Source organism: Saccostrea echinata, unplaced genomic scaffold (assembly GCF_033153115.1).
Source record: "Saccostrea echinata isolate AGI-Se365-2 ecotype Australia unplaced genomic scaffold, CSIRO_AGI_Sech_v1 ptg000029l, whole genome shotgun sequence".
Classification (NCBI taxonomy): Eukaryota; Metazoa; Mollusca; class Bivalvia; order Ostreida; family Ostreidae; genus Saccostrea; species Saccostrea echinata.
In genome coordinates this window covers 7,924,946-7,948,361 of record NW_026889778.1, presented here as the reverse complement: position 1 = coordinate 7,948,361, position 23,416 = coordinate 7,924,946, and the positions used below count along the sequence as shown (strand labels likewise).

At 35.1% G+C, this 23,416-nt stretch overlaps 1 pseudogene; it reads left to right on the top strand.

The window, feature by feature from the left end:
- Nucleotides 1-19,764: 19,764 nt before the first annotated feature.
- On the top strand, nt 19,765-21,998 carry LOC133194214 (uncharacterized; annotated as a pseudogene).
- Nucleotides 21,999-23,416: the final 1,418 nt, after the last annotated feature.

The window sequence follows — 23,416 nt, the reverse complement described above, 5'->3', positions numbered from 1 at the left end:
AATTCAATTTTTGAAGATTCATGAGGACATGAACTACGACGCTTCACGCCGGCATATTTCATGAAGCGCGTTAGCGCTTAATGATAAATATGCCAGCGTGAAGCGTCGTAGTTCATGTACCTATTCATTTCTTATATTTACATTATTTTGCTGATGAGTTGCCACAAATTACACAATTCAACTGTCATTTTTAAAGCAAAACAGTTTGCACTATAGTTTTGATGTCAAGTACGGTATTATGACGTAACAATGGAGATATTCATGCTCATCCATGGTAGTTAATGAGAAAATGAACAGTCGTCTTATTTGCAAAGAATCTTAAGGAAAAATATTTGGAAATGTAAATACAGTCCTATGAACGCAATTACAGAGTGCAGGTTCATAGAGGGAGGAAACAGAGAGAATGCAAATATTTCTTAAATAAAGGTAAATGTCATTAAAATGTACAAAAAATTTTGCGTATAATTTAACAGTAATAAAATAATAACGTTCGAGGACAAATATTTTACACCAACTGTTAAAATTCCTTCGCCAAGTGCTCGGTACTTTGAAGTGAAAGTTGCTGTTCTTTCGGATGAGTCCTAAAAAAAACCCGAGGCCTCGTGTCACGGTAGGGGTTTGCACGATAAAGAATCCTCACTGCTCAATGGCCCTGAGTGCCGAGTAAAAGTCTAAATTTGAAGCCCTTCATAAAGTAACGTCTCTACATGAGTGAAAAATTCTCGAACAGGACGTAAAGCAACATACAATCAATCAATTTTATTCTTCATTGAACTATTTACACCAGTGAAGGCCTCCTAGGCACCTGATCCCACCTTTGGAATTTTTAAGGATCCGTGTTTTATGGGTTGGGGCTATCTGGTACCGCTTGCAGGGTGGCTGGCAGGAGTTATCTCTCCATAAGTGCGTACGAGTTATCTCGCATTACAACGGTGATAACCATGAATTTGTACCCTTATTAAAAAGTTCCACTTCAATCGTTCTATAGAAAGGTTAATGTTTCTTTAATATGTAAAACGTAATAATTAAGAAAAAGAAAGGGAGCGAGACAAATAAAGTCCTCTAATTACTGATTTGGGAGCATATAGTGCACGGAGCCCCCCCCCCCTAAAAAAAATGTACGATGAAGTTTTTTTTTTAAATTATTTAGTTATTTTATATATATATATATATATATATATATATATATATATATATATATATATATATATATATATATATATATATATATATTATTTCATGCACATATTTTTATTATTTGTTTATTTATTTATTTTTGTAAATACATACCTTTTGTTTATCACTCGAGACTACGATGTTTTCAGTTACCTTTTGTTGTTATTCTTTTCTTTTGACAATGTTCACTCGCGTTGTCATTCTCGCAGACATATGGCACGATAACCGAACGTCTTTCTTCTTGAAATTGAAACTCTTATAAATTAAAGTAAAACAAATTAGGGAATTTTGAATACCACTCCATGTATCAGCGAATGCCGATATGCAAAGACTCTACATAGACCTTTTATTATATACTTATTTACAATCAAATCAAGGGTCGAAAGGAAGTGTTTTTGAATGTCTCCAAGTTATTAACAGTTCTTTCTGTCTCTGTCTGTCTGTCTGTCTCTCTCTCTCTCTCTCTCTCTCTCTCTCTCTCTCTCTCTCTCTCTCTCTCTCTCTGACGGTAGTGAACCCCTGACTCAATCCGTGCTTGCTGTGTTCTACATTTATTTTAAATTTCAGACACTCGTTGTTAGCTTTCTAGTCATCATCTTCTAATTCACCGGAAATTTTTCTGTTTTTTTTTCTAATATATTTCATCCCATTTTTACACAGTGAACATAACAATGCCATGATAACCTTGTACAATTTACTAATAATGATAGCGTTTATAACATAGGTTCAACTAGTATTTCAAAACTATCCCAGAAATATAATTCGGCATCTATATGTATGGCCTCCCCCCCCCCCCCCCCCCCCCCCGATGAAAAAACTAAAAATTCTTAAACCAGTATTTAATAGTGATATTTATTTTCTTTAATGCAAAATATGAATAGGGGAATGTTTTAACGCCGAGAATCAACATTTAATAGTTCTAAATATGTGTATAAAAGTTTAGACATACTAAAGTCACCTCTATCTAAATTTTTGCTAAGATTGTCAAATCTTAGCATGCTTTTAGTTACGGTATTGTTTGACACTGTACATTCTTCAGTCCTTCTTAAGCAAGGTCTTAGATTTAAGTACCCTTTATGTTACGACACCCAGAAAATGGAACTGCCCACCTTTAATAGGTACTACATTACGTAGCCTGTAACTGTAAAATACAGATATCGAGATATGATACTTCCTACCTCTAACAGGTACCAGATTCAAGACAACCTACCTCTAACAGGTACAACATTACAGGACAACCTACCTCTAACAGGTATCACGCAGATTTCAAATCTACCTACCTCTAACAGGTACCAGAGTTCAAAGCTTCCTACCTCTAACAGGTACCAGATTTCAAAGCTACCTACCTCTTACAGGTACCAGAGTTCAAAGCTACCTACCTCTAACAGGTACCAAATTTTAAAGCTTCCTACCTCTAACAGGTACCAGATTACAGCACCACCAACCTCTAACAGGTACCAGATTTTAAAGCTACCTACCTCTAACAGGTACCAGATTTCAAAGTTACCTACCTCTAACAGGTACCAGATTTCAAAGCAACCTACCTCTAACAGGTACCAGATTACAGGACCACCTACCTCTAACAGTTACCAGATTTCTAAGCTACCTACCTCTAACAGGTACCAGATTTCAAAGCTACCTACCTCTAACAGGTACCAGATTTTAAAGCTACCTACCTCTAACAGGTACCAGATTTCAAAGTTACCTACCTCTAACAGGTACCAGATTTCAAAGCAACCTACCTCTAACAGGTACCAGATTACAGGACCACCTACCTCTAACAGTTACCAGATTTCTAAGCTACCTACCTCTAACAGGTACCAGATTTCAAAGCTACCTACCTCTAACAGGTACCAGATTTCAAAGCTACCTACCTCTAACAGGTACCAGATTTCAAAGCTACCTACCTCTAACAGGTACCAGATTACAGGACCACCTACCTCTAACAGGTACCAAATTTTAAAGCTACCTACCTCTAACAGGTACCAGATTACAGGACCACCTACCTCTAACAGTTACCAGATTTTAAAGCTACCCACTTCTAACAGGTACCAGATTACAGGACAACCTACCTATAACAGGTACCAGATTTTAAAGCTACCTTTCTCTAACAGGTACAAGATTTCAAAGCTATCTACCTCTAACAGGTACCAGATTTCAAAGCTACCTACCTCTAACAGGTACCATATTTCAAAGCTACCTACCTCTAACAGGTACCAGATTACAGGACCACCTACCTCTAATAGGTACCAGATTTTAAAGCTACCTACCTCTAACAGGTACCAGATTTTAAAGCTTCCTACCTCTAACAGGTACCAAATTACAGGACCACCTACCTCTAACAGTTACCAGATTTCAAAGCTACCCACCTCTAACAGGTACCAGATATCAGGACAACCTACCTCTAACAGGTACCAGATTTTAAAGCTTCCTTTCTCTAACAGGTACAAGATTTCAAAGATATCTACCTCTAACAGGTACCAGATTTCAAAGCTTCCTACCTTTAACAGGTACGAGATTACTGGACAACCTACCTCTAACAGGTACCAGATTGCCAAACTATCTTGTTCTATTACTACGGCTACTAATCTCTATTATGTACCAGATAATGAATCTACCTACCTCTAACATCAGATTACGAAGCTTTTTACTTCACTAAGTAAGTATTAAGAGGTACCACATTATAAAACTACTCACCTCTAACAAGCAACGGGTTATAAAACTACCTATCAGCATGACGTACCAGATTATGAAGTTTCCTACCTGTAAGAGGTACCAGATTACGAATCTAAATACTTCTAGCAAATACCACATTCAGAAGCTGCCTACCTCTTACAGGTACATGTACTAAAATATGAAACTTCCTTACTTATTGTAAGGGGTACAGTATTATAAAATTTCCTCTCTGCATGATGTACCAGATTATGAAGCTACCTACCTGTCAGAAGTTCCAAAATATGAAGTAACTTACTTCTGACAGGCACCATATTATTAAGCTACATGTACCTACCTGTAACAGGCACTAAATTATGAAGCTACCTACCTGTTAGAGGTACCGGATTATGAAGTTACCTACCTCTAACAGGTACCAGATTATAAATCTACCTACCTGTAAGGAGTACCAGATGATGAATCCACCTTCCTGTAACATATATCAGATTATGAAGGTGCCAACCCCTAGCAAGTTTCAGATTTTGAAGCTATCCAACCTGAATTAGGTACCGTGTTTTTAATTAATTATAAATAGTCGCCTGCGTGGCGCAGTGGTAAGAGCGTCTGCCCTAGAGTCGCGGAGTAAGGAGTTGACCCTTACGGCGCGGGTTCAAATCCCACTGTGGGACGTAGAGACCGGTTCTTCAGATCAAGAGACCGTATAAACCGAGGTTCCCTGTCGCAGTAGGTGCTGGCACGAAAGAGATCCCTCACTGCTCAATGGCCCTGAGTGCCGAGAATAGGTCAAAATTTGTAGCTCTCCACCGGAAGGTGGTGGCGTCTCCATATGAGGTACAAATTCTCGAAAGGGACGTTAAACAACAAAACAAACACATTAAAAATAACGTATCTCTATTAGGTATAAGATTATTAAACTACTACCTCGAACAGGTAAAAGATTTTGAAACTTTCTGCTTTTGATTAATTGCTTCATCTCTTTTCTCAAGTTATATATTATGCCAACAATTACACATACATAAAACAAATAATGAGCCTTAGTCTTGCTACAATACATGAAAAATTAAATGTCATGGTTGTAAAGTTCATATGGTCGTTTTGTACATATCGTCAGTGACAATATGCACGTATCATCATTGCACATAGTGTCGTCAATCGACAGATATTGTTGTCGGCTGAAAAAATGATACATGTACATGTATATATTATATATGTATTTTCTGTCGACATAATGAGCTTTCCCTTCTCGTACATATTGTCGCGTCACAGCTAGGGTTGCTTAATGTTTTTGTAGTTTTTTTAATGTAATTGTCGTGTAAATCACACAAGCACATCTGTCAAATCCTATTTTATGCAGCGCGATTATCAAGGTACATATTGTCGTCCTGTTCATATTGTCGCCGGCGACACAAACTACTTGTACTAATGTGACGAGTGCAAATAACATGATATTATAAAAATTCATCAAAAAAGACCATGCTGGAATCTCTCTCTCTCTCTCTCTCTCTCTCTCTCTCTCTAAAACTTCAATCCAATACCCGCTTTCTGTCAAAAAAGAACTTTCATCACTTTCGTCTCACTGATATATAAAAATTGTCGACCCCAAACATCAATAACTTCGGTATATGTATAAGAATAAAGCAAAAAATAATTTCCGGATAAACATTACTATTGAACAAAAACTTTATTTCAATTTCCAAGTATATATTACAAGAAAAAAAAGAATAGACTGGTTTATCAGATATCAAATATCTCAAGAATTACAGTATCTTGACATATCATAGTGATATGTACATAGTGTACACCAATCCTGGACCTAATTTTTCTGAACAAAACATTTTCTCCCTGCTGTATTGCAAGTTATGAAAATTGTTTACTTATTTAACTGGCGTACACTTTGTCTGTCCTTCTGTCTGTATGTCTGTGTGTGTTTGTGTGTGTTAATTTATCTATTTCTCTCTCTCTCACACTCTCTCTCTCTTCAAAACCTTAGTAAATATTCTTCAACACAATACATCGGCCACAAAATGTGCAAATGAACACAGCTAGTACATATTGTCGCCGACGACAATAAGTGCCGATGCGCGACTGTACATTTTGTCGTCTATTATGCAGGATGAAAAAAAGGCTCGGTATACATATTGTCGCTTCAGTATGTACCGATTGTCGACAATATGTCCAGTGAGGGTAGGTACATGTTGTCACCGACGACAATATGTACAGAATGACAATATGACATTGTGACGTCACCAGGCACGTAGCAACAGGAAGGGGCAGAGGGGGCCTGGCCCCCACTTTTTTCCGAGCATAACGTTTTACTATTGAAATGTTCATATAAAGGCCTCTGCCTCCCCCCCCCCCCCGCCCTCCACTTTTTGTTGTAGTAAAGTCAATTAAGAGTAATGTAGTAGTGTATGAATAAAATTTGGTACTGAAAGAACCTTACCCCCTCCCCCCTCCGCAATAGGATTCTCGAGTTTTGTCAATTTCCTTTTTTTTTTCTTGTCAAGCTTTTTCATGTTGGTTGAATTTTTTTCTTTGGCTGCTCCCTCCCCCCCCCCCATACACACTTTTAAAAACGATGCTACGTTCCTGACCGTCACAGCCCTGTCTAGCACTATATAACTCTTGACCCAGTGGCCAAGAATTTCACAAATCTTCACAAAACACCGTTACTCAATACAACTTTGCACTTTGTTTGACCCTTGATGCACAGGAGCAGAGAAAGATATTTACTATAGATTCACTATACATGTATAATCAATAGAGCCACTAAATAATCAATAGAACCACCAAATAATCAATAGAGCCCAAACCTTAATACCGGAAACTCTGATCCAGAGGCCATATATTTCACAAATTTGGAAGAGGTACCCTTGCTTATCATAACTATGCACTTAGTAATGTTTCTAATTACTTTATCTTGGTCTAATATAATGTTAAGAATACAATAATCTACCTCGTGTCATTTACTGTAGATTTCCACGTATTCCTTTGCTCATCAAAGAGCAGATCACTCTAACTACATAAAACACTACCATAGATTTAGAACTCTTCAGTTAGCAGTATTTAGAGCCTCCTTAAATACCCACGAGCATGAAGAGTTATCTCTAAATATAGACATGGCCACGTAGATGACTATTTATATGACGGATATGTACAGCTTGTTATAACAAAACATTTCACATTTTTACGTTTATTTCATGCATAGTTTTTCCTAACATAGACTGGCGACCTGTTAGTAAACTTTTTTTCACATCTATGGTCACTGTCGCCATATTGCACGAGAAAAGTTAGAACGATAAAAAGCACAATTAATGGCAAGTGCACCTCGCACATCGTTTTGAAAGATGCACTGTAGATAGCGTGCGTTAATATTTTTCAATATATAAAAATGTGTCCAATAATTACGCTATTGATGCAATATCCAAGAAATTCCATAGAGTCATTTCAATTTAGTTGTTTCAAGTCAAATCTGAGCCACTAATTAACAGAATAATAGCGAAACGAAATAAGTATGAAAAAATTAAATTATTCAGGAACTAAATTGTAATACCAAAAATAATCCAATTAAATTGCTTTGTTATGTTTAATTATTATTAAAAATCAATTAAAATTGTGATTTACTAGAGACTTTAACGTTTAAATAACAGCAACAAGTAAAGGAACTGGATTATAACTGTGAAAACCATATTTTCGCTTGCTGTACTAGATTCAAATGATTTCCTTATCTGTGGCTGATATATATTTTAATTACACTCTATAATCTTGATCAATCTTTTCAAAAAATTGAATTTTTCCTGTGATCTCAATTTTTTCTGTATTATGGCTCTTAGCATAGTAACATGTAAGTAAAACTCTGGAACTTGTTACAGGAAGAGTAATTCACAATTTGATAATTCTTAGGTAGGTGATTCATAATCTGGTACCTGTATGTGATGAATAACTTCAGGTAGCTTCATAATAAAGTGCTGCATAGAAGTATGTACATTATAATCTGGCACCTGATAAAGGTAGGTAGCTTTGAAATCTGGTACCTGTTAGAGGTACGTAACTTAGAAATCTGGTACCTGTTAGAGGTACATGTAGGTAGCTTTATAATCTGGTACCTGTTAGAGGTAGGTATCTTTGAAATCTGGTACCTGTTAGAGGTAGGTAACTTAGAAATCTGGTACCTGTTAGAGGTAGGTAGGATTTTAAACTGGTACCTGTTAGAGGTAGGTAGTCCTGTAATCTGGTACCTGCTAGAGGTAGGTAGTCCTGTAATTTGGTACCTGTTAGAGGTAGATAGCTTTGAAATTTGGTACCTGTTAGAGGTAGGTAGTCCTGTAATCTAGTACCTGTTAGAGGTAGGCAGTCCTGTAACCTGGTACCTGTAAGAGGTAGGTACCTTTAAAATCTGGTACCTGTTATAGGTAGGTAGCTTTGAAATTTGGTACCTGTTAGAGATAGGTTGTCCTGTAATTTGGTACCTGTTAGAGGTAGGTACCTTTAAAATCTGGTACCTGTTATAGGTAAGTAGCTTTGAAATTTGGTACCTGTTAGAGATAGGTTGTCCTGTAATTTGGTACATGTTAGAGGTAGGTAGCTTTGAAATTTGGTACCAGTTAGAGGTAGGTAACTTTTAAATCTGGTACCTGTTGGGGGTAGGTTGTCCTGTAATCTGGTACCAATTAGAGGTAGGTAGCTTTGAAATCCGGTACCTGTTAGAGGTAGGTTGTCCTGTAATATGGTACCTGTTAGAGGTAGGTAGCATCATTATCTGGTTTTTGTTAGAGGTAGGTAGCTTTGAAATCAGGTAACTGTTAGAGGTAGGTTGTCCTGTAATCAGGTACCTGTTAGAGGTAGGTAGCTTTGAAATCCGATACCTGTTAGAGGTAGGTTGTCCTGTAATCTGGTACCAATTAGAGGTAAGTAGCTTGAAATCTGGGACCTGTTAGAGGTAGGTAGCTTTGAAATATGGTACCTGTTGGAGGCAGGTAGCTTTGAAATCTGGTACATGGTAGAGGTAGGTAGCTTTGAAATCTGGTACCTGTTAGAAGTAGGTAACTTAGAAATCTGGTACCTGTTAGAGGTAGGTAGCTTTGAAATTTGGTACCTGTTAGAGGTAGGTTGTCCTGTAATTTGGTACCTGTTAGAGGTAGGTAGTTTTGAAATCCAGTACATGTTAGAGGTAGGTTTTCCTGTAATCTGGTACCTGTTAGATGTAATTAGCTTGAAATCTGGTACCTGTTAGAGGTAGGTAGCTTTGAAATCTGGTACCTGTTAGAGGTAGGTAGCTTTAAAATCTGGTACCTGTTAGAGGTAGGTAACTTTTAAATCTGGTACCTGTTGGGGTAGGTTGTCCTGTAATCTGGTACCAATTAGAGGTAGGTAGCTTTTAAAATCATGTACCTGTTGGAGGTAGGTAACTTTGAAATTTGGTTCCTGTTAGAGGTAGGTAGCTTTAAAATCTGGTACCTGTTGGAGGTAGATTGTCTTATAATCTCGTACCTGTTATAGATAGGTAGCTTTGAAATATGGTACCGGTTAGAGGTAGGTAGCTTAGAAATCTGGTACCTGCTAGAGGTAGGTAGCTTTAAAATTTGGTACCTGTTAGAGGTAGTAGTCTTGTAATCTGGTACCTGTTAGAGGTAGGTAGCTTAGACATGCATCTGGTACCTGTAAGATGTAGGTAGCTTTGAAATCGGGTACCTGTTAGAGGTAGGTAACTTAGAAATCCAGTACCTGTTGGAGGTAGGTTGTCCTGTAATTTGGTACCTGTTAGAGGTAGGTAGCTTTGAAATCTGATACCTGTTAGAGGTAGGTAACTTAGAAATCTGGTACCTGTTGGAGGTAGGTTGTCCTGTAATTTGGTTCCTGTTAGAGGTAGGTAGCTTTAAAATCTGGCACCTGTTAGAGGTAGGTAGCTTTGAAATCTGGTACCTGTTAGAGGTAGGTAGCTTTGAAATCTGGTACATGGTAGAGGTAGGTTGCTTTGAAATCTGGTACCTGTTAGAGGTAGGTAGCTTTGAAATCCGGTACCTGTTAGAGGTAGGTTGTCCTGTAATATGGTACCTGTTAGAGGTAGGTAGCTTCATTATCTGGTACCTGTTAGAGGTAGGTAGCTTTGAAATCAGATAACTGCTAGAGGTAGGTTGTCCTGTAATCAGGTACCTGTTAGAGGTAGTAGCATCATTATCGGGTACCTGTTAGAGGTAGTAGCATCATTATCTGGTACCTGTAAGAGGTAGAGTGCTTTATTTTTGTATCATCTGACGTAAATGTCTTCTCCTTTTTTGTGTTTGTTTTTTGCATATTTAGAATAAAATTACCCTCAAAATAATCCAGTTCTCGATACTTTTTTTTCTGTTTAATCTTAATGTTTTAATTTCAATAGAATGCATGAGGGGTTGATTGCTCAGCTATGTCCTATTTTCTTATAACCATCCTCTCATGTTTGGCCACATTTCTCAGAGTGCCAAATTTAGATAAACTTTAATGATAGTTGAAGCATGAGCTAAATCTGTATCTTCACAAGCACTCTTAACCACCAATATATATATCGAATGATAGGAAATAAACCGATATTTTTGTCTAAATGTCTCTAGTTTTTTTTTTTTTTATATGCATTTGATACTGTTTAATGGTGCAAAGCATTAAAAAAAAGAAATGAAATGAAGAATTATTCACTGAAAAATATTGAGCAGTTAGAATGAAAAGTTTTTTGCTTGCAGCAGCAAAACTCCATAAATTCTAAAATAGGAATATTATACAGAGAATTATACCGTTAAACTATGAGCATACTTTTTTTTTTTTTTTTTTTGTGTGTGTGTGTGTGTAATGATGTTGATATCAAGACGCATCCCGTTCATAAAATTGCATATCTTGCATCAGGCGGGTTTCTCTCTCTCTGTGTGTGTGTAGGGAGGTGTGTGTGTGTGTGTGGGGGGGGGGGGGGGGGGTTAGATATTTATTGGTCTGGGAATCGCGGCTCTCCATTGATCCAGGGTTGTGCTCTCTAGGCAATATTAATTAAAAAGTTTGGGGGCAAAACCAAAAAGAAATTCCTTTAGAAGCCAAAATATGTGAATTAAATACATTGTTAATAAATAAATAAATACAACAATTATATATTTAAGTAAATAAACTTCGTCATGAATATGTTGGGGGGGGGGGGGGAGTCACAGCTCTGTTAAACACCTTTGTTTCCATTTTATTATCATTAATGTTAAAATTATTGTGACGATTTTATAATCATTAATGTTAAAATTATTGTGACGACTCACCCCTTCCCCCCCCCCCCCCAAGTTCGCAAGATCTTAAGATCAGCAATTAGAAAACATAAGTTTTTCTCTCTCTCTTAATTATTACGTTTTACATATTAAATACACATTAATCTTTCTAGAGAACGATTGATGTCGAACTTTTTAATAAGGGTACAAATTCATGGTTATCACCGCTGTAATGCAAGATAACTCCTACGCACTTGTGGAGAGATAACTCCTGCCAACCATCCCTGCAAGCGGTACCAGATAGCCTCAACCTGTTTTATGCCCTCTTCATATATTTGTATTGTTTATAGATTTTTTTTTAGATCGATCACTGTTCGTTAACCTTACCTTTCACATTTTAATTTACTGTTCTTTGATATAATAAATATCACAGTGAAAAATTCACTGTTCAAGAAAGAACTTTATTTTGGACTTTTCTTTTCAATTTTTAAGTTGTGTCATATTTTATTTCTCACGATATGTTTCGCGAATCTAATTGTTTAATTGACCAGTGACACTTTTCGGACTCTTGATCTGTTGTTACAAAGAGACAGAGTGCTATGTCTCAAGAACTGTTAATCTCTAAAAACAACACTATTAAGTATCTGTTTTTTTTATGTCCAAACATCAAAGCGTCATTGAGTTTATTTAATTAATCCATACCTGTGAATCTTACACTCATTTTACTAAATGTCAACACCTGTCATTTACTTACTCATTATGTACATTCTTATAAATAGTCATGTATAATTTCAATCTTTAGTCTGGAATATACGAAGGCCAGTCTCGGCCACGTCCGACTCGTTAGGACTCTGAGTCCGGGGCCACTTCGGCCAGATCCGACTCGATCATTTATAATATGTCTGTTTGTTGATTCATGTAAACTGTTGCCATCGTTGAGACTCGTCTAATAAATACGGAATCTTCATCATTTGTTTTATCTCTGGAATTGCATATTGGTGGACCTTCGGGAATACGGCACACCTATACTTCGTTTTTACCTTACGGCCACACAGCGCCTCTACCTATACCTTGTACCCTCTACGTCAACATTCCCTCACCCCGTTCGTTCTGCAGACAACGGATGCAGTTCCAGACGAATTCCTAAGTACCGTCCAAATCTACACGGTCACAATTGGTGGATGAATCCGAAGGGTAAAACAACGCCCGGGGCCGCTGCATATATTTTGCAGTGGTCAGATCCCGAACCTCTACAGGAAGCGAGTTCCCCCATTGAACCACTCTGCTCATCGTGAACTGTTCGACCAATGTATCAACGATGGACAACACCAGTTCAACATCCATGAACAACACTCTCGGCATTCCTTTGTTAACCACCAGGATAGTTTCAATAACTAGTGTTTACCGGTGTGTACGTCTACAAGAACATGAAAGAACAGAATCCGAAAAATAATTAAAGTGAAATATCTTTCCAAACACGAGGACGTGTTTTTCCCGGAGCGGAGGGAAATTATCACAGTGAAAAATTCACTGTTCAAGAAAGAACTTTATTTTGAACTTTTCTTTTCAATTTTTAAGTTGTGTCATATTTTATTTCTCACGATATGTTTCGCGAATCTAATTGTTTAATTGACCAGTGACACTTTTCGGACTCTTGATCTGTTGTTACAAAGAGACAGAGTGCTATGTCTCAAGAACTGTTAATCTCTAAAAACAACACTATTAAGTATCTGTTTTTTTTATGTCCAAACATCAAAGCGTGATTGAGTTTATTTAATTAATCCATACCTGTGAATCTTTCACTCATTTTACTAAATGTCAACACCTGTCATTTACTTACTCATTATGTACATTCTTATAAATAGTCATGTATAATTTCAATCTTTAGTCTGGAATATACGAAGGCCAGTCTCGGCCACGTCCGACTCGTCAGGACTCTGAGTCCGGGGCCACTTCGGCCAGATCCGACTCGATCATTTATAATATGTCTGTTTGTTGATTCATGTAAACTGTTGCCATCGTTGAGACTCGTCTAATAAATACGGAATCTTTCATCATTTGTCTTATCTCTGGAATTGCATATTGGTGGACCTTCGGGAAATTCATACGGCACACCTATACTTCGTTTTTACCTTACGGCCACACAGCGCCTCTACCTATACCTTGTACCCTCTACGTCAACATTCCCTCACCCCGTTCGTTCTGCAGACAACGGATGCAGTTCCAGACGAATTCCTAAGTACCGTCCAAATCTACACGGTCACACATGTACTTGATGGTCTTTGAACGGAACGAAGGTCATTTTGCGCGCATATGCATGCACGCGCGTGCGCGTGCAATGAGTTAAATGACTGATATACTTAATATAGCCATAACTTATATATTTTTTGATAAAATGCTTTGAAACTCAAAACATAAAGATATATTAATAGTGTAGACAAGATGACATGGTCAAATTAGCACTCAAGCACATGCAAGCGCACTTCGCTCTGATTGGCTGAAAAATCTCAATATCTTCCTTGTTTTTCGACAAAAGCCTTTTAACTTTTATTTTGAAGTTCTACAATATATTATATACAGAAATTCTTGAAAACACGAGCATGCACGTGTTCTGCAGTTTGATTGGCTGTAACTTTAAATGTTTATAACTTCTTTAGTTTTCAACGAAACAAAATAAATTTTAGAATATAGGTATAATGGGTTATTTCCTACATTATGTTACTATCAAAATGCAAGGACATGCATGCTTGTGTCCTGAAATCTGATTAGCTAATACTTTATAGGTTGTATCTCTCTTACTATTCAATATAATTCTTTGAAATTTAAGACATTGGCATATGTTATAAGGCACTATAAGAATATATATATGAGAAATCTAGAAAATACGCACAGGCACGTGTGCTGAAATCTGATTGGCTAAGGTTGTTAATATTTATAACATTCGTAATTGTTAATGAAAGAATATATATTTGGCTCTAAATTCGCTCTTGAGTACATCTTGACCTATGATTTTAACAAGAGGAATATAAAATAAATTATTTAAAAAATTGAAATAAAAAATGTTTTATATTGAAAAGTATATTGCAAATATATAAAAAAGATAAAATAAGCAGATTTTTTCATCAACTTACTTTTTTTTCTTGAAATGAATTTGATAATTCCACTAGAATTACGTATGTGTAGGGGGACATTTTCAACCATGTCAAAATAAAAGTCAAATATACGGCGATAATACCTTGTACACAGAATATCTTCATTCACTACTGTTTAGGAAGGATAAAATTAACATACAAAAGTATTTTAATGCACATCATGTCTAAAATAAAAGAAAAATTGGAATTTATTTCTTCTCATATTTTGAACGTAACGTCTGTCAGACTCAATACACCGGGTACATTGTTATAAAATGGGCCATTGTTTATGCAAACTATTTAATCTTTCTTGTCTACTGATAGAAAATTTACCTGTTTATCAATTAAGTGATCGCAGATTCAACAGAAAAGCACGTGTGCTTAGAAATTAACAAATCTGTGGGATGCTTCCTGTGTCTGTCATGGCAAGTGGGCGTTACGTTCTATTTTAAGAATGGAGCTCGGAGATGCTTCTTCTTATACATTTGACTTAAAGGTTATGAATATTTAAATTTTCTCCAATGTTCTATGCAAATGTGTTTACATTTCGATAAGAAGAGCTACAGAGAGAGCCCGAGAAGCCACGAACGTTTGTCTGTCAAGTGTTACGTTACACAAAGTATGTTACGTTCATGAAAATATAAGTTGTCTTTATCCTAGATTTTAAACACATATCATCAAATATTGTCAGCTAGTAGGTGTATTTTGGATTTTTTTTTAAAAATATGAACTTGCACGCTCTTCATCACTACATAAACACTTAAAAGTTGACATTTCTTATATAACGTACCGATTGACAGACATTGCCTGAATACTATCGTAACGGTGACGGACAAAACGAATGTCTGTTCATGTTACGTGAATCAAACGGGTGCATTCAGATTTATACGTTCAGTGAATTAAACCAAAAAGTATTTTTATTTAAGAATATTACTGTATCATAAGGCAAAATTTGTCTTTATAAATTAAACAATACAATTTTGTAGTTGTTTTCTTGCAGTTTTTAAAACGAGTCTGTCAGGGTTACGTGCATCCGTACATGTTACGATATAGGTTTGATCTATATGAAATAATTTATTTTTTTTAAATTTCATTAGTATTTTCGTAAATAATAATGTTTTGTGTATTATAATTTCCAAGAATAAAAGATAAGCTTTGAATGATACATTTTATTGGCTTGTTTCAAACTGGTATTGCTCAAGAAATATCGTAACATGACAGACATGGTGGAAATTTTGTATGTTACAAAGCGTATAGCAGAGATTTATTTTTTAAAAATTCAAATTTAAAATCTATAAGGGATCAAAATTTGAATAATGTCCATTTCTTACGGCAACATTATCTTTTTGATAAAATAATGAAAGTTTATGGTTTATTTGGCTGGCTAAGTAAAGGAGTCTGTCAGTGTTACGATCATCAGTTTGTGCATCAAAAGTAGCTTAAAAATCTTTTTTCTTCTACGTAAGAGTGAAAAAATTTTTTGCATTGTTTAAGGAATTGTTTAATTTTATTATTTTCATAATATTTGTATTGCTAAGCATCATAAATGTAATTTAATCATGTCACGTTTTATCATACGTCTGTCATGTTAAGTTATATGTCTGTCATGTGTTACGTGACACATACCATATTTCAAACATTAATAAAATATTTATTTTTGACTTGATTATCTATTCAAACATTTTTTTGTCCTATTTAGAGTCAAAACTTCAAATATACATAAAGAAATCTAAGAAAAAAACGTGTCTACAGAATTCTTTATTTGTCCTCCCAGATGTACTCAAGAGCGAATTTAGAGCCATATATATAAAGGAAATAAGTTCCTACATTATTCAATCATCAGAAATGAATATGAGGACATGCATGCACGCTCGCTGATTTCTGATTGCTTAATATTCATGTGGCTGTAACTTTCTATGTTTTCAGTGAAGTTCTTTGAAATTTTATTATGGCATTCTATCAGATTTTGAACATGTATATGACAATTTTTGAATGCTTGGACGTATACTTAAATCTGATTTGCTTATGCTTACTGTGCTATATTTGCATTGTTATTTCTTCAAAATACTTTTGAAAATAAGTTGGTAAAGTCTATAATTCAAAGGTTTTGCTAAATTTGTTGAAGCATGTAGGGAAAGGGAGTATGGGGAAAGTTTGGGGAACATCTATAACGGTCTCTGTTACAATTAAAACTAGTTTTTCAAAAAATCAATTGAGAACAACAAAAGCATATGTACAACAAAGGTCATTGCATTTGTATTTTCTTTGATTCCTTGGCATCAGTGGGAAGTAGATGAGTTTAGGAATTTTAATGCATTTATTGAAATGTACAATGCTTTTTTGTAGCATTGCACATTTTTGCACGATTTTTTGAAAGTTGGTAGATTGGTCAACACAGCCATTTTCTTGGAATCAAATTACCTGCCCTTGATGTAGTCCATTTTTTTTAGACTTCAGAAGACATATATTATTACATACATAAAGTCGTAAAGAAGGCAATTGAACAGTGATTTTCTCAATGAAAATTTATATTATTTTTTTTGTCTTATTTTAGGACTTGAGAAATTACATAGTGACACTCTGACTGAATTTTTCCATAAAAGGTAAATACACATCTCTCTTTTTTTAAGAAAGCGTAAACTACTTTTATGTATGTATGATATTTTTATTTCATTTTTTGTCTTTATTTTCTTTAGTTCACTGTCTTCGTCTTTTATTTTTAGTTTTTTCCCCTCATGTTGTATAACCGTCTCGGTAACTCAGTCGGTAGTGCGCTCGCTCCGTGATCGGAAGGTCATGTGTTCGAATCACGGGCGGGACTGACCTAAGTCGATAAAAATTAGGTAGCAACTGTTCCTTCGCTGAGCGCTCGGTACTTTGGATTGAAAGTTTCAGTCCTTTGGATGAGACCTTAAAAACCGAGGTCCCGTGTCACGGCAGGCGTTGGCACGATAAAGAACTCTCACTGCTCAATGGCCCTGAGTGCCGAGTAAGGGTCTAAATTTGAAGCCCTTCACTGGTATATGGTGACGTCTCTATTTGAGTGAAAAATTCTCAAACGGGACGTAAAACAACATACAATCAATCAAACAATCAATCATCCTGTGTATTTAGTTTATTGTCTATGTTTTGTGTATGTGGGTTTTTTTATAACACTTTTTTTACAAGTGGAAGAGGAGAGCGAGGAAATTCGAAAAGAGGATTCGTCAAAGGAACTGAGAGAAATGAAGGAAGATGAACTATTGAAGGAGAAACTCAAAATTATATCGGAGCAGAGTATTGTGATTGAACACCTACGGAGAGAGAACACAGCTCTTAAAGACAAAATAAGAGCTTTTAATGTTAGAAATACAAACAGAAAATTAAACAAAAACCAAGAATTTTTTTTTTAAAAAATTAGAAAATGTTATTAAAAACTGAAGACAAAAGAAAATGTAGAAAGAATGATAAAAGTGTACAGTGTAATAGTATGAAAACAGTTATTTCTGACTTGAAAAAAGAAATTGATTTTTCAATGTCAGAAAAAGAAAATAATTGTGATGATGATGATGTTGTACATATAAAAACATTGATTTTAGAGACAGTGGTAAAGGGAAACCTTACAATTTTAAATTTTAGAAGTAGAAACATAGGTTTAGTACAATATTGCGCCAATTATTCAATCTGTTTTAGATGTTTTTAATATTCATGTAGAAAATCTCCCACCAAAGAACACGGCATGTATTTTCACCAGTAAAATGGGCGCAGTTTCTAGAAATCATTTAAATGAAGAACTTAAGAACAGTGCAAATATTACGATGCATAGCGATGCAACAACAAAGAAAGGGGAGCATTTTATAGAGTTCAATTTAATACTGGTGACAAAGTTTTGTCTGCAGGTTTAAGAGAGGTCTGTGATGGAAAGGGTGAGACATAAGTAGATATTACATAAAATATTTCAATAGATATTTCACAGAAAGAGGGTGACAGTGATACTATCTTAAATAATGTATCTTGTTTTATGACTGACAGAAGTGTCACCGAGCAAAACGTAAATGACATTTTAAGTAAAGATATACATCATAATGTTCATTCTTTAAGGGGATGAAGGACACATGGTCACATGACTCTGTTTAACAACGTCATAGTCTCCGTTTATATAAATGCAAAACGTGTAAAGCATCAGTTCTTGTATAAATTTTTGACAATTTTTGAACTTTAATTACCATCTTATATTAAAAAAATAAAAAGTTTAACATTCTTGTAAACAGTAACATATTATGAAAAAAGATTGATCCACTCCTCTGTTTCTTTAAACTGCGCGTCCAACAAGTCGGTGACGTCATAGTGATACACGATCTGCTAGTACAGCAAGATCATGCTCGGTGAATACAAGGGCGGTATTATTATGTAAAAACAGGTCATAATCAGTATATGATGAAGTATTTTGAGAAACGGGGAACACAAAAATTATTTTTGCATGGCTGATGACGGAAATCTTATGTAGGTATATCTTATTTCGCTTATTTAGCTTACCTGTGACGTCATAGTTGGTTTTTCCCGTACTCGAGAATTGTACACATGACAAATTTTTGTCCTGCTTATGTCGTCTTTAACGATGTCCTGTGCAATATTGAGGTCAGCTTCACCATTCGAAATTTTTACAGTTAATAAATAATTTGAAGGACTTGCATTTCAACGTAAATTTAAAAATATTGAATGATAGGATTTTTTGTAAATTACGTTTTTTGTTGTTTAAGTTGTCTTAAAAAGTTCGTAATTTTCCCTATCACAGATGCAGTGTGATAGATGAAACTTGCCTTTTCGAATTTTAAACCCAATTCATACTCTGAAATATTTTAAAAGATACATGTTCAATTACATATTTTTTTATATATACTTTAAAAATCCAATTATGGACAGAGTAATGAGCCCGGAAACATGGAGAATTAAAACTCCACTTAGATACTGTAGGGCATAATATTTGTCAATCAATATCTCTAAAATAAGGTTAGAAACCTAATGATATAACTGCTTTAAGATATGTGGGACATACTTAATAAGAAATATACAAAATATAAAAAAATTAATTGACAGGTATTTTTTCAGCTAAAGGTCCTTCTTCCCCTTAAATTTTCCATTCACTCCCTCCTGCAGTTTTCGGATGTATGTATTGAAGAAATTTTTAATATTGAACAAGAGTTTTGTTTAAGATTTCCTGGGTATACCCATTCATTGAAAGAGCCTTTTACTTTGTGTCTTTTAAAATCTATTTCAAAATTATTTTACAAAGGTGGGGCAGGTGATCCCAATGTTTTACATGTTTACATGAAAAATCATGGTGTTCCAGACATTCCCATTGTCAATTTTAGAGGGAATCGTTTCAATGTCATGTTTTATAATGCTGCAGATACTTTTTATGCACAAATTTGTAATACAGTATTTTTATTCTTTGAAAACTTCTTACACTTTTAATAAGACTTTTATATTATGTTTGCAGAACAAAACATTTTAAACTCTTTTAAGATCGTTTTATGCAAAATCATAACAGAACCTTATTTTTTAAAAGCAACAGAAGTTGAAACATTTTAGACATGGGCTCTGCTTTTCAGAGACTTATATATATTTTAGATTTGTTTATTGAAAATCCAAATTTAACTTTGAATGATGAAATGATGAATGATAAAATTTCACTTTTTTATGGGACATATTTTAATGACGAGGTTTTTGAATTTTTATTGAAAACTTCACTAAATGATGATCTTACATGTGTTTTTATAAAGCGTCTGTGTAATGTTTTAAAAAGCAAAGTTAGATAACTCTTTAGTGAATTATTAACTGGAGGAAAGTATACTGAAAGGAAAAAGAAACGCAGGCTAACATAATATGCGAAATTTTTTTTGACTGTATAACCGAAAATTATGAAAATTGGTCAGAGGGATATCTTGGTTACTGTTCATTATAATCAGTGTTCAGAACTATTAAACCGTAAAATGACGTCACATAAGGAAAGTGGTAAAAAGACGAAAACACGTGCATATCTATGACGACATGTGTTTCAACACATCTCGTCGTACCATTTGCTGCACTTAAGTTATACACATCGTTTTTCGATATTCACAGTCGATTTGTATTTCTTGAAATCAAGGTACGGTTGACAGAAGTACCATGGGGTCAGCCTATTGCATTGCCTAAGTAAGGACAAAGGCAACGACAGGTTTCTGTGTAGTTTGTTGTGATAGAACGTCCTACCCGTCCTCAGAGAGGGTGTAGAAAGGTTTCCAACCAACCGTGACGATGACGTTGACGCGTAACAGCGCCACATCAAGATCGGGTTATTCATCTTGCCACCTGTATAATCACCATCACATAACCCTAAAACTGCTATTAATACAGCAGGATATCATAATTGTTACATTCACCCCAAAACTGAAAGAAATCGATAACGCGATTTTGTTTTGCGAGCTCGTCAACTTTACGTAAGTGTTCCTCTAACTCGTGCATGCGTGCGTCGTTTGCCAATTTTTTGGGCATGTTAACCCCCCTCCCAGTGCTGCCAGGGTTTGTCAATCACATTTATCCACTTCACTGGTCTCTATCAAGCCCATCTTTTTCGCATCAAACGTCTGTGGGACTACTCCACTTCACTGGTCTCTGTCAAGCCCATCTTTTTCGCATCAGACGTCTGTGGGACTACGTGGACGATAGGGTTTTAAATGTCCAAGCTGGTCTCAATCAACTAACGTCTGCCTTCTCAGAAGGGTTGAATAACATCTCTATTAGAAGGTTAAACACACTGATGAACTCCATGCATAGGAGAATCAAGGCTGTGACAGATGCGCGAGGGAGACATGTGAGATAATGAGAATTTTCATCTTTCACTTTTGTGGGGTATCGTCATATGAGTTTCAATAACTCATGAATTATTGGGGAAAATCAAATGAGATTTTGGTTACATTTTTATTAAAGATGATTTTAAATGTTAGATAGGATAACTGGAAAATACGTCTGAAATATATAATCTTATTTCACCTAAAAAGTTTACCCTGCGTTTCTTTTTCCTTTCAGTATATTTTGATATTAGTGGAAGTGATTTACAAGAATGCCAATCATGTGATACGAAAAACATCTGCCTTGAAAGAGGGCAGTTAGATTTAAAATTAAAAGCAGCTTCTACGTCATCTTTAAATACCATCGAAAGTTTTATTTTATATTCTAATAACAGAACAGAAGATTGGTTGTAAAATAAAGATTTACTTGAAAAACAAGATATTATAAATCATGCTCGTTCGGAAAATAGAACTTTTATGCAAAAAGACAAGGAGACACAAGAAGAACTTTTCAGAAAACAAACAAAGATTTTAGAGGAAAAAAGAAAAAGAATATCGAAGAAAGAAGGAGAAAAAATCAAGTGAGATAAAGCAATGGAGGACATGAGGAAAGTCGGCCATTAGGAGAGTGAGGATAAGATCAGGGAAGAAATGGAAAAGCTGAAGACAAAAAAGGAGAAAGTAGAGGCATTAAGAAAGCAAAACAACATCTACAAAAAGATTTTAAAATTAAAAAAAAAACCAGAAGTAATTGCTCCAGTTTTCTTCAAAGGAAAGGTGTTTGATTTTAATAATTTACAGGGTAATCTTTCAAAATTAATCAAATTGAGAAGAAATGCGCAACAAACCAGCTGACTTAGTAGGCAAAGAAATCATATATACTTGGACTCTAAAAATTAAGTGGTGAAAACAAAGATTGGGAAGGCAAAGTAAGGAGTTCTGAAAATGAAGTTTACAAAGTAATTGAATATCAGTTACAAATATTTCATCTTCAATAATGTTAATTTTACACTGTTTCACAGAATGCATTAATTGTGCATAGCACTTAATAACATAAGGAATTTTGTAAAGCATCCTCTAAATAATTTTACAAGCGGCCCAGGGGCCTTAATGGTCACCTGAGAACAATACAACAATGTAAAGGACCCCATAGAAGAAAAATTCTCGAATGGGACGTAAAACAATATACAATCAATCAATTAAAACAGTTTACGTTTCACGGGTGTGTTTAATTTCTTAAACTCTGCACACATCACTGAGCACGGACTGATAATACTGGTGATTTGGTTTTGCTTTCTCACATTTCTACTCTGAATTTTCTTGATTATAGTTTTAATATTTTTCAATAATAAAATTTCTACTTTTCTTAAGTATTAAGGATAAAGTTTACTTTGTGAAAGTGCAAGGATTTGTCAATCAAACGCCTCCCGAAATTCGTAGTTTCAATAATTTCCATATAAATTAAGTTGTTTATTATATTTCCGTGTAAAAGGCAATAGCAACATATAAGTCATGATATTATACAGAAAATTTGAGAAATATTAACTTCAAATCTGTGTCCAAGCCCATTTAATGTTTTGGTGTAAGGTGTATTGCCTAGATGTTCAATTGAAATTTATGTTAATATATATTTAAGTTATAAAATTTATAATTGTATCATTGCAAATATTTCATCACTTAATTTATGGCTAATTAGAACAGAAAGAGAGAGAGAGAGAGAGAGAGAGAGAGAGAGAGAGAGACTCTTTTCCATATCCAATATTGGTCAAGGCCTGATACAGGATATGATGTTGAAAAGGGTATGTTTTATTATGTTTATTACATACTTATTAATAAAATACAGCACAGATCAACTTTATATTCATGCACTAACTATCGACATGTAGTTTATGTTACATTAAAGTTTTAGAATTCATAGAATTTAAAACTAACTATAACAATCAGATTGTTATAGTTAGTTTTAAATTCTATGAATTCTAAAACTTTAATGTAACACATGTAATACTTACCTTGATTAATCTCTAGGATCCAATATCCATCGACAAACGCATGCAGATATGGCTACCTGGTGCTTTCCAGTTGCTATTATTTAAGGAATCACTGTCTAGTTAGTAGAGTATGCCAGGGCATCAACGATAGTTGGAAACGTGGGATAATTTGCATAACGGGCGAAGCCCGTTATGCATAAATTATCCCACGTTTCCAACTATCGTTGATGTCCCTGGCATACTCTACTATAGTCTGTCCCACGACCGGAACGTCACTACTTTTTGCAAGATATCTCAAAATATATAAATACCTTGGCTTTCAACCTAGGTTCGATCGGTAGATTGATTTTTTTCCAAACTTCCTGCATTTATACGAACCCTCGAGGTTTACCAGTGTATTGACACGGCGGCAAATTCAAAGTCTACGG